The 15,103-nt window shown below is 26.2% G+C and overlaps 1 non-coding gene across 1 annotated transcript; it reads left to right on the forward strand.

Moving 5' to 3' along the window:
- Positions 1 to 13,600: 13,600 nt before the first annotated feature.
- On the forward strand, positions 13,601 to 13,801 carry LOC125035545. The gene has a single exon (XR_007115830.1). It is a non-coding gene; the product is annotated as a small nucleolar RNA U3 (small nucleolar RNA).
- Positions 13,802 to 15,103: the final 1,302 nt, after the last annotated feature.

Consider the following 15,103-nt stretch of genomic DNA (forward strand, 5'->3'; position numbering starts at 1 on the left):
ATATATACATATATATAGTATATATTTATATGTATACATATATATGCGTAATATACATGTATATATAAACCCAATATATATACATATATATTATATATATTTACATGTATACATGAATGGTGAAAACCCACAATGTAAAACTAGTTTTAGTTTAACATTGTGGGTTTTCTACCATATGTATACATATATATGCATATATGTACATGTATATATAAATACAATATATATATATATATATATATTTATATAATATGTATATATATGTATATATATCTCTCTGTGAGTGTGTGTGTGTGTGTACAAGACACATGCCCACTTGAAAGGCTTGTTTATGTAAAATACAAATATGAGCAATAATTACATGGAGCCATTGGACACAGAGATGAACCACTTGCTGATTATTCAAAAGGTCTGTCGTGGCTCCGACTGTGGGGTCGTATTTAATCTTAGGTTATATGCAGATAGATAGAATACATACACACACACACACACACACACACACACACACACACACACACACACACACACACACACACACATGTAAGTATCTGTGTGCGTGAGTTAGTGAGTGAGTGAGTGAGTGAGTGAGTGAGTGAGTGAGTGAGTGAGTGAGTGAGTGAGTGAGTGAGTGAGTGAGTGAGTGTGTGTGTGTGTCTGTGTGCGTCTGCGTCTGCGTCTACGTATAAATAATATATTTACCGTATCTGTCTAAATAGAGAAACCAGTCGATACTTAGACTGTTAGATAAATAAAGGCTTATAAGAAAACGCCGAGTTATGATAAATGCAAATGGCACCCAATTCGATGGCAATCGAACCGGACAGCTCTCACCTGCACGAAGCTGATGAGGGAGAAGAGCGCCAACACCCAGAACCGCGTCTTGTAGGAGCGATATTCGTCACCCGCTTCGGAGCTGTCACGCCCCTGCCCGCAGTCCTTCACCGCCGTCGGTTGCTTGGCAGACTCGGCGAACAAGCGACCTCCATCGAGAATGACCTCTGTCTTTCTCGAAATGTCCATCATCTCGCCTAACGCGCTGCGAGGAGGAACGACCGGTGAGCCTCGAGACCAAGCCTCCTTCCGCCATAAGAATTCCCGGAAGTCGACCGCCAGGATTCCTCTCTCAGCGCCGTCCGACGTGTTTCTGAAGATTAGCAGAACCTTTCTCATGTTGGACTTTCTCTCTCGCTCTATTTCTCCTTTCCTTCTCTATTTCTCTCACCGTCTACGTTTCGCTTCGACTCTACCTGTGTCTCGGCGAAGGACTGACTTATCGCTCCTCTTGGTCCTTTGTTGAACTTGAATATAATGATAAAATCTTTGTTAACTGAAGTGTTGATTAAATTGTGAATGAGATGCTCTGATTACAAATACACTGGTGATGATTTTTTGCAGTTGATTATTGGTGATATCAATACCATTAATATTACTGTTGTTATTTGTATTATTATTATTATCTTTATCATTATAATAATAATAACAATTATTATCTTTAATATATTATTATTATTATCATTATTATTATTATTATTATTTTAATTATTATTATCATTATATTTTCATTATCATCATCCTAACTATCATTATCAGTAGTAGTATCATTGTTATTATTATCATTATTATTATTGTTTTTATTATCATTACTATTATCATTGTTTATTATTATTATTATTATTATTATTATTATTATTATTATTATCATTATTACTATTATAATTATTACCATCTTTCCTATTATCATCATCATTATTTTTGTTCTTGTTATTATCATCATTATTATTAATATTATCATCAATATCATTATCAATATCATTATTATGATTACTATTATTATTATTGTTATCATCATCATTGTCGTTTTTATTTTTATTATCTTTATTATTGTTATTACTGTTATTATTATCATTATTATTATCATTATTATTATCATTATTATTATTATTATTATTATTATTATTATTATTATTATTATTATTATTATTATTATTATTATTATTATTATTATTATTATCATCCTTATCATTATTACTATTATTACCAACATTATTACCATCAGTATTATTTGTATTACTAATATCATTATCTGCTTCTTATTATTACTTCTTATTATCATCATTATTAGTATTGTTGTTATCATTATTATTTCCCTTATTATCATCATTACTGTTATTACTGATGTTGTTGTTGTTATTGTTATCATTATTATCATTATTGTTATTGTTATTATCATTACTATTATTATTATTATTATTATTATTATTATCATCACTATTATTATCATTACTATTATTATTGTTGTTGTCGTTCTTATCATTATCATTATCATCATTTTTCTCTTTATTATGACCAATATCATTATAAGCATCCTTTTTACTATTATTATCAATATAATCATTACCATTATTATTATTATTAATACCATCATTATCATTACTACTAATACTGTCATTATTATTTGTTTCATATTTTTCTTCTCATACTTCTTCGTCTTCAGTTTATTCTCATTTATTATTTTGTTATCAACATCATCATTATCATTGTTATTGTTATTATTGTTATTGTATGGTTATCATTATTATTATTATCATTATAATCTTTGTCATTAGATACTATTATCATTGTCATTATTGTTGTTGTTATTATTATTATTATTGTTGTTATTATGATTATTATATCATTATCGTTATTGTAGTTATTATCATCATTATTATAATCAGCATTATCCTCATTATAATTACAATGATTGTTATTATCATTTTTAATGTTATTATTATCATTATTATTACTCTTATTATTATCATTATTATGATTGTGGTTATCATCATTACTGTTATCATTATAATTATTATGATTATTATTAACATTTGTATCTGTTATTACTATCATCATTAACATCTCTGAATAAACACCAAAGGGGCCAGTGTCAAAATTGCGCTTTTTGAGTGTGTCTACTTTCTATAAAACCACGACTGATGCTTATAAAATTGAATTATTACAAGTTAGTCTTTACGCTATTTTTGGTGGTAAAACATTGACCTATTTACTTCTCATTGGCGGGGTTTTACACACTTGTCTTTACCTGTAAAAAAAAAAAAGTGACCTATACTAAACTTTCAAAATCAGGATGCTGATTTAGTTTCCGACTTTCCGAAAATGTAATGGGCATTATTCACTTTGTAAATATTTTGAAAGGGAGGGAGGAAATATTCGTTCTGCCCAGGGGGGGTGGGGGGGTGACGGGTGCCCACTTTGCAGAAACTACAAGAGGCGATTTGTCTGCATGGCAGTATTGACGTTAATAGTGTAAACTGTTGATAAATCTGTAGACAGTATACGAAAATATGCCATTTACTCGGCAATTCATTCGCGGCGCTTCTAATATGAGCATCTCTGCTCCCCCCCCCCCCCCCCCCCCTCTCTCTCTCTCTCTCTATATATATATATTTTTTTTTTTTTCGGGACTTAGTTATCAGCACATCTTATCATTATGATAATCATTATCTATCCTGATTTATGATCAATACAAATACTCGGTAACATCGCAGAGAAACGGTAAACTTTTGAATATGAGAATAAACCGAACACTTGTTGTTCTTATCATTATTTCTGCTTTTCCTGTTGTTATTTTGTTATCTTATATATATACATATATAAATATGCACACACACACACACACACAAACACATACATATGTACACACACACACACACACACACACATATATATATTGTGAATGCAAGCACACTGTATATGTATATGTATATTTAGATACATACATACACACACACGCACACACACACACACATATATTTTGAATGCAAGCATATATATATGTCCGTATATGTATACACACACACACACACACACACATACACACATATATATATATATATATATATATATGCATAAACATATACATCCACATATCTTTCTGGCTTTATTATTCGACTCACTCTGGAAATTGTAATCTATGTTATGACAATGAATATAGTGCTAAATATTCAGATTATTAAGTTTTATTTTTAATTGAAAACCTGAAAAATATGTTCAGAAAATTTTACTTTTATCACTTTTTTAACAAAATATGGCTAATTCAATTTTTTTTTCTCCTCTTACAAACAAGGACTTATGTTTTCGCCAAGATTAATAACCATCGAATTCTAATTAAATTGTTTTTTTCTCTTTACCAGGTATGTGTGTGTGTGTGCATAAGTGTATATATATAGATACACACACACACACACACACACACACACACATATATATATATATATATATATATATATATATATATATACATACTTACATACACACATAAACATCCACATAACTCGTGTGTTGACATTTGTAACATAATCTATATATCTGCCTTATATGCCTGGGATACAGCCCCACTCCCACCAGCTACCCGTTAATACACATTGTGTTATTTGCAACCAATGTATATTTATTTAGTTACCTCAGCAAGTTATAGACACTAATACTTTTCATGAATAGAAGTAAAATTCCAAACTTGGTGAACTGTTTCTAGCGAGATTTACTCCAGGCCATTCAAGCCTTAGGTAATACGAGAATGTAAACAAAACATTGGTACCGCCTCTCTCTTGGAAATGATAAATATATATCTTTTTATACCAATTCATGAGAATCTGATTCTCAGGTCATGATTAATATGTAAATTTGTCAATATATATTACCACAATAAGAGAATCAACGCAGATAAAAATCCAATTTGATGCAGTTTGTTGATATGAAAATTCAATTGGTATATATATATATTTTTGTCGTGCGGGCATGTCCCCTCCTGATGGTTTTGTCGAAGCGGATATGTTCTTATTTTAAGATTTGTGTGGGCGGCCCTTCAATCCCGAACTCGTTGTTGTCGTAGGGGTACTTAGGAGAAGGGGGACTGAGGCCCAATGCTGGGGATCACCCCTGTCCTTGGACCTCAGCCCTCGCCTCAACTAATTTTGCATGGTCTTTTCTTCTCCTACTTTCTTTTTCCTTCTCTTCTTCGTCCCCTTATGTTCACTTAGCCTAGTCGTTAGCTCATTTTTACCCATATCGTCACAATACTTTACCATAGTGTTATATGACCTTTGATGTCTTACACATTTATTTGTTTTGACCATTCTGCAGGCGGACATTTCCTTGCTTGCGGTTTTATGCAGGCGGGCATTTCCTTACTTAGTGTTTGCTGTGGAATTTATGAATTGGATCGATCATATCGTATGTCTTGTTATTGTTTACTATTTCACACTACTGGAAGGGAACAAGTAAAATGTTTACTAGTCGTTTATCAATTATTTAGTCACTTGTGCATCACTATGTACGAGTTATTGATTTTTACAACGAAGGTTCCGGCCTCCTCTGCTGGTGATGATAAGCTCCACTGCAGATATGATGGAGATCTGGCGATAATTTACTTTCCATATATGTACCAAGGATCAAGGCCGTGTGTAGGGAATTGTTTGCCAGGAATAAGGTCAACTTGAATTACACAGAAGAAAAGGAGGATCCACTTCTCCTTGCAGCTTTGTCAGGTCAACTGTCAGATTAGGGCGCCCTTATTCCGGGGGTCAATTAAGGTTAGGCGAGATAAATGACAAATGAATCGACATCTCTTCCGGTGCAAAATGCTGATTGTGGTTAATAAACTTTTAATTTCTGGGAAATCTTATAAGAGTTTAGCAGATGACATCACGTAAACTTCAACGTTAGCAATTCAGCATTAAGCATTAATTCCAGGAAGTGGCAAATGTGTTACTTAAAAGAGAAATGTCCTGACAACATAACATTTCCTAATTCGCAAATGTGAAAAAAAAATTGCGGTAGGGGTGAAATCTGGTGGGGAAAAATATCTTGTTATGAGTTTGGTTAACAGGCCTTATCTTCGAGGTCGGTTAGGGATACATAGTCAGGTCATTCTTAATTCACTATGAGTTAAATTATTGTAAGCATATTAATGGTATATTTTTCCACATTTCCCTTGCTTAAGGGACTGTATGATATAAGCATTTCATACTTTCACACGTAAATTATAATGGAGATAATAAAAGGAAACAAGTATATATACTATAAATCAGTAATCAGGCCCAATCAAATTCAATGTGATTTAACTCTGGATTTATGCTGTTAATTTTTCACATAGCGTAAAATATTAAATACTATGAAGAAAAAAATATGGTAATGAATTTAGAAGGAACAAACGCGCTTGCTTGCATATACAACCTACACAACCGTACGCAGTACCTCCAACACAGAACTTAAAATTATCCTGTATCGGATCTCAAACGACCTTGACGAACATACGTACACGCAGTACACGATAAACCACACCAAACGCACAAATGACGCACATCATATATTCATCCTTTGTACCATACACGACTTAAACTGGCTAGCACAGCTAATGACAACAGTTAAACTATTCACTAATTAAACTAACACTAAGCAAACCCAACACTAACATTTCCACTTCCTCATTATGTATGAGACTGACATACAACACTAAGAGCAATAACTACTTTTTGTAACGTTAACAACAAACTATTGAGATGAATTACGGGAAGCGGCCGGCCTATTGTACTTGTTGGGGTAATGATGCTTAACAACTGCCGCTGTGTATGCGGGACATTTTTCAATTGTCCTTGATAGAGAGTGAGTGAGTGTGTGAGTGAGTGAGTGTGTGAGTGTGTGAGTGTGTGAGTGTGTGAGTGTGTGTGTGTGTGTGTGTGTGTGTGTGTGTGTGTGTGTGTGTGTGTGTGTGTGTGTGTGTGTGTGTGTGTGTGTGTGTGTGTGTGTGTGTGTGTGATTAGTCATTGTTATTCAGTTTTAGAAGAAAAAAAAAAACATTAGTAATTAGAAATTCGTGAATTCAACAAGGGAGGTTAACGCGCATCCTATATTCAAAATCAACGTATTTGATCAGATCCCCTAATATGCTATTCATCGATGTCATGTAAGAGTGGGAAACCTAAATCATTCTAAGGTAAATTATAAAGTAAATGGAAAGGCAGCAGTTCGAGTGAAAGGGGGAATGAATACTTGCGGTAGTTTGCTACTTTTAACATTATAACCTGTCCTCGGTTTTTTAGTTGCAATGCCTTTCATTTCCATAGCCATCATTTAAGAAGTAAAAGCAGTTTCACAGAAATTTCGGTTAAATAACAGGTCATTTTGAAAGGAGAAAACACACTACCATGTCGAACTACTGCCTTTCATTTGTAATCCGTTTCTTTGTCTCGGCAGTGTTTACATAAGCCAGCCAATGAGCGACATGGGTGCCACGAGTCAACCAATCATAAGAATGGGCCTCACTCGTATTTCGCATCGCAGTTCGTGGAAAGGTTCAGTTGCCCTTGGAAAGAAAGTGAATGTTAATGTGTGATTACTCATCGTTATTCAGAAAAAACAACAACTAAAAAGTAATTAGTCATTCGTAAATTCAACAAACGTTAAATGCGATTGTGTACTTGTTGTGTCATTGTGTAATAGCATGTTCGAATGTGCATATGATTTCGATAGATTCAAATGTCTCAAATCACGAGAAAGTAATTGTGATACGTGTTCAGTTATTTATTAATCACGAATCAATATCAATATACGTGATTGTTTGCCAAGAGTATCATCTACAGCAATACCAGTCGAATGAGAGGTAAGTATTGATGCAAGACACTGTAGTCCATTAAAGATGGTACGGATAAATGAAACCTCACCGAAATCCTCGTTTTAAACTAAAAATTAAAGCACAATACTCCGAAAATAACAGAGCTACAGAAAAATAACGTAAGTAGTAAGAAATACGTAACATCTGTAGCAGTTGTCTTATTATTATGGTAATTCATTACAAAGTTGAAGGGTTGGAAGTTATTCCTTTAGAATTACAATCGCTGGCTCTTGCATCGCATGTCGACATATAGTTGTTGCATTTGTTATCATGGATTTTTTTATAAGATCTTTTTTCATATGATTAGTAGAGAATCGTATCCTGGGATTAACTAGCGACACCAAACCAAATATCCAGTAATACTCAAATAACCGTGTTAAAATCACCAATCGCCGTGATCTTGGGGACTGGTCTTTTTTGTTCTTCTCATGAAAACCATAAGAAGTACAATTAGAAAGTGTAAGGAAAATGACAATGAAAATAAGATGTTCCGAAGCAGTACTCTCGGGTTTCATTACATGCAGAACAGTAATTTTCATGTTCATGTGTAGTGTTATCTTTCATATTTATGTATATATAAATATGTGTTCATATATAAATATGTATTCATTTATATACATATACATGTATACATATAAATATGTATACCCATATACATATATATTTATATATATGCACACATGTATGTATACATATACACATATATGTATATATACATAGACTTATACACACAAATGTGTATATATATACACACACACATATATATATATATATACATTTTTGTATAGATACATAGACTTATACACACATATGTGTATATATACATACACATATATTTGTATACATATATATATTCATATATGTATATTTGTATGTATATATTCATATATTTATATTCGTATGTATATTCATATGTATGTTCATATATATATATACATATATGTATATTCACATATATATGCATATTTTTATTTATGTACACACATATGTATTCATATATTTATGAATATATATATTTGTGTATATATTTATATTTGCAAATATATATTCATATCTATATGTTCATATATAAATATACATATATATGTTTATATATATAGATATATATAAATATATATGTAAATATATATAAATATATATAAATATATATATTCATATATGTATATATATAAATATATATATTCATATATGTATGTATATAAATATATACATATATATCATGTATAAATATAAGATATATATATTTATATATGTATATTTATATATGTATATATATATATATATATATATATATATATAAAATATATATCCCAAAGCTGACGGGCATAGCAAGTACGTACTGCCTGTCTCATCTGTTTACTTTTTTCCTATATTTATGAAAATATGTTACGTTATCTCATTTTGCTGCTCAAAATGAGTTTATAAATATTATTAACTAATGTTTATAATATTTACAATAAAAATAACACCATGAATACTCAAAGCATTAGTAAAAAATATGTTTTTCCCACCAATTCAAGGAAAGGTGAAATAAGGTAAGGTCTACTAATTGACTCCTTTTATATATTCACATGTATAATCATATATATAAATTCATTTATAAATATTTACACATTCATATATATATATTTATATATATAAATTCATATATGTATATATATTCATATCTATATAGTCATATCTATATATTTATATATAAATATCCGTACATATGTATAACAATATATTTGTATATATTCAAATATATATATATATGTATATGTATATGTATATGTATATGTATATATTCATACCATAGTATCTACATGGGAAAATGTTTTACCATTCATATATATGAATATATAAACATATATACATATATGAATATATTCATATATTTTTATATTTATATTCATATATATATTAATATATATTCATATATATATATTCATATATATATATTCATATAATATTCTTATATATATATTCATATATATATATTCATATATATATTTAATATATATATTTAATATATATATTCATATATATATTCATATATATTTTCATATATATATTCATATATATTTTCATATATTATTCATATATATATTCATATATATATTCAATATATATTCATATATATATTCATATATATATTCATATATATATTCATATATATTCATATATATATTCATATATATATTCATATATATATTCATATATATTTTCATATATATATTCATATATATATATTCATATATATATTCATATATATATTCATATATATATATTCATATATATATTCATATATATATTCATATATATATTCATATATATATTCATATATATTCATATATCTATATTCATATATATATTCATATATATATATATTCATATATATTCATATATATATATTCATATACATATATATTCATATATATATATATTCATATATATATATATTCATATATATATATATTCATATATATTCATATATATATATTCATATTTTTCATATATATATATTCATATATATTTGTATATATATTCATATATATTCATATATATTCATATATCATATATATATATTCATATATATATATTCATATATATATATATATTCATATATATATATTCATATATATATATTCATTTATATATATATTATATTATATATATATTCATATATATATATTCATATATATATATATTCATATATATATATTCATATATATATATTCATATATATATATATTCATATATATATATTCATATATATATATGAATATATATATATGAATATATATATTTATATATATATTCATATATATATATTCATATATATATATTCATATATATATTCATATATATATATATTCATATATATATTCATATATATTCATATATATATTCATATATATATTCATATATATATATATATATTCATATATATATTCATATATATATATATATATTCATATATATATATTCATATATATATTCATATATATATATATATATTCATATATATATATATATATTCATATATATTCATATATATATTCATATATATATTCATATATATTCATATATATTCATATATACATATTCATATAAACGTATATATATCTTCATATATATGTATTTATATATATCTTCATATATATGTAATTATATCTATATGTATTTATATATATATTCATATAAACGTATATATATCTTCATATATATGTATTTATATAGGTCTTCATACATATATTTATTTATATCTATATGTATTTATATATATATTCATATAAATGTATATATATCTTCATATATATGTATTTATATAGATCTTCATATAAACGTATATATATCTTCATATATATGTATTTATATAGATCTTCATATATATATATGTATTTATATATATATGTATTTATATATATATATATGTATTTATATATATATGTATTTATATATATATATATATATATTCATATAAACGTATATATATCTTCATATATGTGTATTTATATATATATTCATATAAACGTATATATATCTTCATATATGTGTATTTATATATATATTCATATAAATGTATATATATCTTCATATATATGTATTTATATAGATCTTCATATAAACGTATATATATCTTCATATATATGTATTTATATAGATCTTCATATATATATATGTATTTATATCTATATGTATTTATATATATATTCATATAACATATATATATATTCATATAAACATATATATATCTTCATATATATGTATTTATATATATCTTCATATATATATGTATTTATATGTATATATGTATTTATATATATATATATATTTTCATATATAAATATATTCATATCATATGTGTATATATATATATATATGTATATATATATCTTCAAATATATATGTATTTATATATATATATTTTCATATATAAATATATTCATATATGTATATATATATATATATATATATATATATATTCATGCATATATGTTTTTATTTACGGATATATATATCTATATCTATATTTATATGCATATATATGATTGTATATGAATATTTTCATATTGATATGTATATTTGAATATATATATGTATATTTGAATATATATATATATTTAAATACATTTTTGTATATATATATATAAATATATATGTAAATTTATACATATTCATATATATGAGCACGTATATATAAATGTATCTATTTATATATATGACTACGTATATATGAATATATAAACATATATATATGTATTTTTATATGAATATATTTATATATGAATATATATATACATATGTATATATATATGATATATATATTGATACATTTATATATATTTATATATATATCCATATATTTTCATATATATATATCCATAAATACCCATATATATGTATCCATATATATCAATATTATATATATCCATATATATCAATATACATATTCCTATATATTCATCTATATATTTAGATATATTTAGATATATATTCATATATACATATATTCATATATATATTCATGTATATTTTTATATACATATATATATATATATATATATATATATATATATAGAGAGAGAGAGAGAGAGAGGAATACATATATATACACACACAAATATATATGTATATCTAAATATATATATATATATACAAATATATATATAAATATGTATATACGAATATATATATATATATGAATATACATATATGAATCTATATATATGAATATATGTATATACATATGATGAATATTTATGTATATATAGACATGAATCTATATGTTTATACATATGAATATATGTATATATCATATATATATATATGAATATGCATATACATAAACGAATATATATGTATATATATGAATATATATACATAAGTATATGAATATTTATACATAAATGAATATATATATATGAATATATACATAGGAATATATATATGAATATATATATGAATATATACATAATAATATATATATGAATATATACATAGGAATATATAGGAATATATATATATATATATGAATTTATATATAGGATTATATATGTATGTATGTATGTCTGTGTGTGTATTTGTATATGTATATATCTATATGTTTATGTAAATGTATGTATGCATATATATATGTATATGCATATCAATATAAATATATGTGTATGTCTTTATATATATATATGCATATATGAAGGGTCGAGAATAAGAGCATTTTCTTTTAAATCTCTTCTGTATTTTGGCAAAATATGTATTGAAACTTTAATCCCATTTGTCCCAGATCTTGGTTTTTCACCTCTGCCATTTTCAACGTATAAGACACATATATCTATATCAGTATATATATTGATATATATGTATGTATATATATGAAAAGGAAAACAGCCACAGTGAGGACAGTGTTCACGTTACTGTGTTTGTGTCAATGTGTATATATATATATTTATATATATTTGTGTGTATGTATGTATGTATACAAATATATCTGTGCGTGTTAAATATATGTATATAAAATGTTCATATATTTAAATATACATATATGAAATGTTAATTTATTTAAATATACATATATATACATGGACATTTATATATATCTATATATGTAAATGCATAAATATATATATATATGTATATAAGTAAATGCATATATATATATATGTAAATGCATATATATATGTATATTTGTAAATGCATATATATATATACATATATATGTATATATGTAAATGCATATATGTATATGTAAATGTATATATATATGGATATTTACATATATATATGCACATATATATGGATACTTATACGTAAATTCATGTGTATGTAGCATACATATATATATGGATATACTTAGGTGTGTGTGTATATTTATATCCACACACTACGTTTATATGTTTATACATGTCATCAGTAAAACTCTGTTGGGACGACAAACCTTAGGCTATGGTTAAGATCATACTTTATAGGATCAATTCTATAGTGAGATTGCCGGGTTTCTCGCCGAGATTCTCGGAATATATTCAACCACGATGAGGACTCTCAGTGTGAGCCTCTGAGCGGGAAGCGGTTCGTACATATTTTGTAAGAGCATTGATGACCGTTCTGGCATGGTCTACCGTGTTCAGAGGAGGCTCACGCAGACTGAGTGGTTGAATAAAAATCCACTAGAATTGTCACTTTTGAAATCTCCATCATAGGAGAGCTAAGATAAATAGAAATTTCAATACATACATATATATGTATACATATACATGTATACATATATATATTAAGAAATGTATGCATATATAAATGGTATGTTTACAGATATAGAAGTACGATACCCCCGACCACCATTTTAAACTTTTGTTCACTTTGCTCCCCCCCCTCCCCCCCCCCCCACAAGAGACAGGTGAATTGATACCCCTGGTTCCTCTTATATGTATATTTATATGTTTATGTATATTGATATGTATTATTATGTATGTAACATGTATAGTAGGGGAAGTTACCGCCGTGGCACAAGTGTCAGCGCGCCGAATCGCGATTGATTAGGAAGGGTATCCAATTAGGCAAGGGTGCCACTGCCATATAACTTCTCAATAGTGACTTGAGAGAGGCCTATGTCCTGCAGTGGAATGAATGGCTTAAAAAAAAAAAAGTATAGTTAGTATGATTTCCATTTATATGCATATATTATAATATATATATTTATTGTATGTCTTATAAAATGTATGTTTGCATATTTTATATTTGCAAACTTTATACAATGTATGTGATATATATGATCAAGAATATGTTAATATATTTTATATATGTATACATGTATTCTTTATCATATAGATACTTACATATCTGTAAACATACCATATATATGTATATGCATACATTTCTAAACATATATATGTATACATATATATGCATATATATGTATATATATGAAAATTTCTATTTATATATTCATTTGTTTATATATAGGAATATATATATTTATATGTATGTTTTGTGTGTATTCATATATTTATGTATATAAAGCATATTTGTCACCGATATCGGTGTTTGACGAATTACTTGGCACCATGTTGACATCATAGTTATCTGGGTCTTTATACTGGGGTGACTATATGTATATATATGCATATATATTTATATAAGAAATATATTTGTGCATATGTATGTGTGTGCGTGTGTGTGTGTATGTATGTATGTATGTATGTATGTATGTATGTATGAATGTGTATAGATATATGCATGCAAATATATACATAAGCATATATATGTGTGTGCATATACAAATATATAAACAAATATCTATATGAATACTTACGTATGTATTTACCTACTATATGTGAATGTTCATATATGTACAAATATATATATATAAAAATATACATGGATACACAAATATGCCTATTTATAAATGCACACATACATACATGCATATGCATATATGTATGTATGCATATGTATGTA

This window comes from Penaeus chinensis, chromosome 19 (genome assembly GCF_019202785.1).
Source record: "Penaeus chinensis breed Huanghai No. 1 chromosome 19, ASM1920278v2, whole genome shotgun sequence".
NCBI lineage: Eukaryota > Metazoa > Arthropoda > Malacostraca > Decapoda > Penaeidae > Penaeus > Penaeus chinensis.